Source organism: Oxyura jamaicensis, chromosome 3 (assembly GCF_011077185.1).
Source record: "Oxyura jamaicensis isolate SHBP4307 breed ruddy duck chromosome 3, BPBGC_Ojam_1.0, whole genome shotgun sequence".
Classification (NCBI taxonomy): domain Eukaryota; kingdom Metazoa; phylum Chordata; class Aves; order Anseriformes; family Anatidae; genus Oxyura; species Oxyura jamaicensis.
Genome location: NC_048895.1, coordinates 10,198,168 through 10,204,167, shown reverse-complemented (window position 1 = coordinate 10,204,167; position 6,000 = coordinate 10,198,168). Strand labels below are relative to the sequence as shown.

General features: G+C 39.5%; 1 protein-coding gene across 1 annotated transcript in view; it reads left to right on the top strand.

Moving 5' to 3' along the window:
- Window positions 1-363: 363 nt before the first annotated feature.
- Window positions 364-6,000, top strand: part of FBXO11 (F-box protein 11) — an 89,199-nt gene continuing 83,562 nt past the window's right edge. Inside the window, exons 1-2 of the mRNA XM_035321171.1 lie at window positions 364-368; window positions 1,962-1,967. The gene's annotated coding sequence lies outside the window, so the exon portion shown is untranslated. The remainder of the gene's footprint in view (window positions 369-1,961; window positions 1,968-6,000) is intronic.

Genomic DNA, 6,000 nt, shown 5'->3' with positions numbered 1-6,000 from the left:
AGTGCCTCCATCCCTTCAGGCACTCTTTTCTAGAATGAAGAGGCTGTTTTAAATTAATTGATAACATTAGACAAGATCCCAATCGGTCTGATTTTCCTTTACTAGACTTGATCTGTAATTCATAATTTCTGGCACATCCCCCTTAAATGAGCTGTATGTCACATCCCTGTTGCAATGCTGCAACGGCAGGACTGAATATTGAAGTTATACAGGGATGTTCAGCCTGTGCCCGTAATTTCTAGTTCTAGCTATATGTTCCTATTTGATTTAGCAAAGACTGCTCCCTTAGATATCTGCTCAGTCTCTGTTTGAACTGACTCACTGAAAACAGTTCTTGGCACATGCGCTTCAAAGAAATTAAAGGAAAAGTCAGGAAACTGGATGAAAAACAATCAGAAATAATCGTTATGTGAAATAACTCTTCTGTACTAGTTAACCTCTAAAAGTTTTGTCTTATATTGCATTTTGTCACTGTATACCTCTCAAATGCTTATCTACTCCAAAATTACTGTTTTTTTGGTTATTCTTACAGGAGCTAAGCAGGTTGATCTACAGGCTCTCCATTTTGGGTGCCCTTCGGTAAGTATTACCTGCTCGTTCTGACACTGACAACAAATCTGTTGTTATCATTTCTGTGTCTTTCTCTAGGGTTTAAGAGGAAACATTTCACCTGAAATACTCTCATTGCAAAGTTCAGTTTTTTTCTTTCTGTCTGACATGCATCCTGGCCCTCTGAAAAAAATAAAATAAAAACGGGGCTGTTTTTAACATCTTCCATACAGTTTCATGAAGAGTCTGCTCTTCAGTACATATGACATTTGTCTTCAGTTTTCATGTCTGCAACTCATCCATACAGAAAGGTGTTACAGCAAGGAGTTTACATGTTTACTGACATGTCATGCCAGGGAGATTGATTAAGTTTAGTAAAGGAATCCAATACTTGTTGCTCTTGTTACTGTTTTTGGTGGTGGTGGTTGTTTTTTTTTGGGGGGGTGGAGTGGGGTAAGGGGTGTTCCTATACTTTGGGAACACATTTATCTGCTATGTGATCTGAATTAACCTTTTCTTAGACCACAGCCTCTCATTTGCCATTCCACAGCTTCTGTTGGTTTTGATGGAAAAGCTTCCTTGAGAATCACTGCAAGTCTCGTTTCTTCACTGCTTATCAAGGTCACTTTCTCTCTTAGAATCAAAATACCATAGTGGAAATCTCCAACTCATTCTCATTTAGACCCATGTGGGCATCAATTTCCAAAGATAAAAACCTCTTTCCCCATTAAAACATGTTTTCCAATCTTCTGCAATGACACCAGGAAATGATACGCTGCCCTGCACAGTCTCCTTGCTTCCCTTCAGCTTTCAGCCACATTTACATTTGTAGGGGCTCTAGAGCAGACACGCCTCCATGCAGGGTCACATTCCTTCCCGTCTTGAGCCCTCTGCAGCAAGCCCACCCCATCAGGTGGTCACGGTCTTCGTGGGACAATCTGATAACCTCAAGCTTCATTCTTCAGTTAAGTGAAACTTACTTTGCCTTCCTTTTGGAGGCACCCTAAAGGATTGTTGAGAGATTCTTCTAGAGGAGTTATACCTACCAGGATACAAATCACTGAGTGATATACTACAAATCTACAAAAGAAATCCAAGCAGTTCCACAATGGAGATTTTCCTCTGCCCCCCTTCCCCCCCCCCCCTTTTTTTTTTTTTTTTTTTTTTAAATGCAGAAATTTCAAAATGCAAAGTGAATTTAAAAGGGGAAGCAAAGACAAAAATAGAACGAGAACCTAAATCACTAATTCAGGAATTCTAGACTGACTCTATCATGGAAGTAGATACTCTTGTGTAAAACATCAGGAAAAAAAATCTTGCAGAAAAGGAAGAGAAACCTGTATAAAAATAAATGCTAGTCATATACATTAGCCCATATGTTAAATTATGATAATTAACCACAGCAAAACCAGAGAGGAGTATTAATCGATCACCCATCTTGAGAACATGAAGAGGGCTGACCAAGTCCCTAGGTAATGAGCAGACCACACAGTTATGAGATGAACAAGAGGAGTGTAAAGTACCCTGCAGGATGTTAAGATGTTTGAAGGATGTTTGCCACTCCATATAAAGGAAAGCAGCACAGGCAAAAGGACTGGTGATAAAAGCAGGAACTGAGACTGTTGGGAAGAAAGGCTGCTATGGGTACATTTCTCGGTGATCTTTCTGATGCTATCTATGCACTTAGAAAACTAAGTAAAGGCATTCTGAATTCCTTGGACAAAATCCCTTGATTTCATGCCAGTCTGCTCTAGAGACATCAAATCTTGTTTTGAAGCCAGTAAGGTTATATAGGGTAAGGGCAGAAATTGGATCCCTATTCAGGGAGATGCTTATAGTTCTCCAGAGGATGACAGGTAATAACACAAATGGAGCTTTTGCTCTTTAAACTTGACATTAATAATGCCAAGTTATTCCCCTTTCCACACTCTATTACGACTAGATGCTTTTGTTATTCATAGTAACAATTACTGGTAGTGCATTAGTACCTAGAGATCTCGACTGAGATAGTCCCATTGTAACACGCACTGAGCAAACACCTCATAAGATAGAGAGCATGCAGCCTCGCCCTCCCCGGGAGCTCATCTCTAAAAAGACAAAGCAATCAAGTGGCAGGAGGAGTCCGGAGTGCCGAGAGATGGGAAGGGAATCAGCCAAAGGTCACAACTCAGTGTCAGGAGGGAAAGCAGGACGAGGCAAGCAGCCAGACCAGCACGTCGGTGACACTTTCTCATGGACCTGACTTGGACAAGTCTGGCACTTTCCAAACAAAACTTGCACAAAATCCCCAAAGAGGTTTCACACCTCTGCTTTCATTTTGTGATACGGATGTTTACTGGTCTCTCTAATATGTAGTGTCAGTTACCTAAACAAAACGACAGACTAAATGTTTAAACTAGCACCTGGCAAAACATAACTGAGCAATATGAGCCCGTGGTACAGCCAGCTTGAATAGTTTTGTCTGGTTTTGATTCGTGCATGCTTGGTTCTCTCCTGTTACATCTAATTATTTGATATTGGCACACAACTGTTGGTTCCCTCAGCTCCAGCTGAAGGCCACGAATGTCCAGTGAGAAACACAAAAGCGTGTTTGATACAAGGAACTCCAGTCTGAACGTCAGCCTTTCATCTGAAGGGAACACAAAGCACTTTCCACAAGTTTACAAGGTCCATTCAGCTGCAGGAGATGGCAGCCTTGATAACTGACACATAGCTGCTGCAGGGCAGGGACGTGGGAACTTTGATCAAGGACCTGAGCACAAATTTTTGCTGCAAACAGGAGTTACAAAACCTGTAATAGCAAATAGTGAATCAGCGGAGAACAATCAGTATTTTTTTTAATTATTATTTTTTTTTTTTAAGATATTTTCAGCTGTTTCTTGCATATTAAATACATAGAAATGAGCCTGAACACCCTGGGACAAGTTAAAATACATACACTTCAGAGAATCTAAATGCTACAATGTCATTAACCCCAAGCAATGAAAAAAATCATGCAACTTTAAGAGGAATCAGTTCTTTTTTCAGTTTTTGGTTGTTTGTTTTGTTTGTTTTGCACTGTACTCATGTCTTCCAGCTTCTTAATAGCAGATACTAGAACTTAATCTTTTTCTAGAAAGTGGTATTTTAACGTTATTATGGTCAAAGCAGGAAGTAAGCCATTTCATCTGACTAAACAGCATAAGAAAAAAAGGCCTTTGAATTGCTAACAAGTTAAATCTCAAATTGCAGATTTCAGTATTAAATGTAATACACCACAAGAAATTTTATCACGAAAGATTAGAACCAGCCTTAACTTGGCTTTGCTTCCAGTTTGTAAAGCCCATGTGCACCCCTGAGAGGGGAAATCCTTCCTGTGCAGGTGGAAAATAACTGCAAACTTTGCCCTGTGGTAAGTATGCAAAAAGCTGACACAGTAAAAAAGGTGATCTGGCTTGAAACACAAGAGCAGACTTAGAGGCACTGATAAATGAAAAGTCATTCCAAGATTAGGATCACAATCAAAAAAATAACACAGACATTTTCTGGTATGAGGCTGAAAATAGATTCCATATAAAAACAGTTAACAGAACGTATCAATATTTTTCTTTCCTGGATGTCTTTGAATAAAAAATGCCATTTTTAAGAACTTCCTGCAATTTAGATGCGGAAGCTACACAATTAATATTTTCATTTTTCAAACCAAAACTGCAGTTTTAAAGATTTTGAAGTTGCAATTCCTTCACACTTTTTTCCTTCCATCTGTCTGATCTTGTCCTCACTTCTTGTAAAAATACTACAAGCGAGGAAAAAGAAAACAACTTTCTTTGCCTGAAAACCAAACTGACTTACAGTCAGATAATTCAAATGTTCCAAATTCTGTGAGAAATTTAGAGAAAGCACTGAGAAATGCTTACCATTTTCAGACCATTCCTAGTACTCAGTCAATCTTTAAATTGCTCTCATCATGACATATCTAAAATTTAGAACTCTGTAAAGGATTGCTGTAGACAGATTTTTTTTCCCATTTCAATTAAAAATAAAAATAAATCTGAAACATTTTTTTTTTTTAAAAAAAGGCAAATCAAATGGAAGAAGTGAAAACTGTGTGAGTTTTCTCAGGTTGCCTAACATCTGTTAATGGTACAGTGTATGCAAATACCTGTAATAAATTCAGCTAACAGTGAAAGTACACATGGGAAAAAAAGCTATTATTGTGTTGACACATCAGACATTAAAGCCTTGTAGCTTAGTAGAAGTTGTAGAGTTAAACTTCTTGTAAGGACAGGCTTAGCACTACTGAGTTGTAACAAAGCACATCAACCTGTGTGCAGAGCTGCTCCTAAATGGCACACAAGCAGTCTCTCATTTCAGGTATCTCTGCCAAAAAAAAAATAATCCCTAGGCTCCGCAGAGCAACTTTACTCTAAAAATTCACTCCAGTCCAAATGGGCCAGAGATTTTGCAGCCTAACTTTGTACGTCCCATGCTCTCTTTCTGAAACAAACTGCTCAGGACTTGCAGCCCAGGACACTCCCACCCTGGGAGAGGAATGCAGAAGACCATGTAGGATAGCACCACCTAGTGCCTAATATCACGGTAATATCACTGGTGAAAACCACAAGGAGAATAAAAACAAATACGTAAGTTTTAATAGCAGCGTGCCATGTCCAGTTTAGTTTTATGTATGTCGTTTCTATGTCCTGGGAGATGTCTCGTTTTGAACAAATATTGCTGTAATTAGGAAAGTTAGTTTAAATTCAAAGTACTGGTTTGGGGTAACACATACATTTTCTCTGTTTTAAAATAGGCAGGTCATTTATTAGAACTTGCACTCCAAACACCATAAATGTGCAGTGTATCTGGAAATCCAAAACACCAAAAACTCAGTTCTGCAACCATGACTCAAGTGAATAATCATGAGACATCTGTGGGACTACTTCCAGGAGCAGGAAAAGCAGCATATGTCTCCGAAAGTGCTTAGAGCAGTACAGTTCTGCCAATTTTATCACGAACCTCCTATCTGCTGGTTTGAGCCTCAGCTTCAGGAGTCAAGCACTTCCATGCGAGTCTGAATGTTAACCTAAAAAGAAAAACGACTCTTCTAACTCTGAAATTTAGAGAATTGCTTGGGAAAATGTGAGGCACACAACCCCCCAGTCTAGAAATCATCACAAGTAATGAAACATATTTTAAAATGTGTGAAGGCTACTGAGGGGGTGTGGGTGTGGGGGTGAGGGGATGGCAATCCTGAGCAAACCCTTTGAACCTCACTGTTGGGTGCACTGGATCAGGAAATCAGCTGTTCAGCAAAGACCATTACACCCCAAACTCTAGAGGCTTTGCTCTGCTGCTGCTGCCTTCTGCTATTTCTGAACCACACTGTGAAAGAGGCTGGAAAACAGCTCACCATCACTTCAGGGAGGAAAGAGGAAGAGAGGGAATGCTGACAAATCCTATTTATTTTTCACA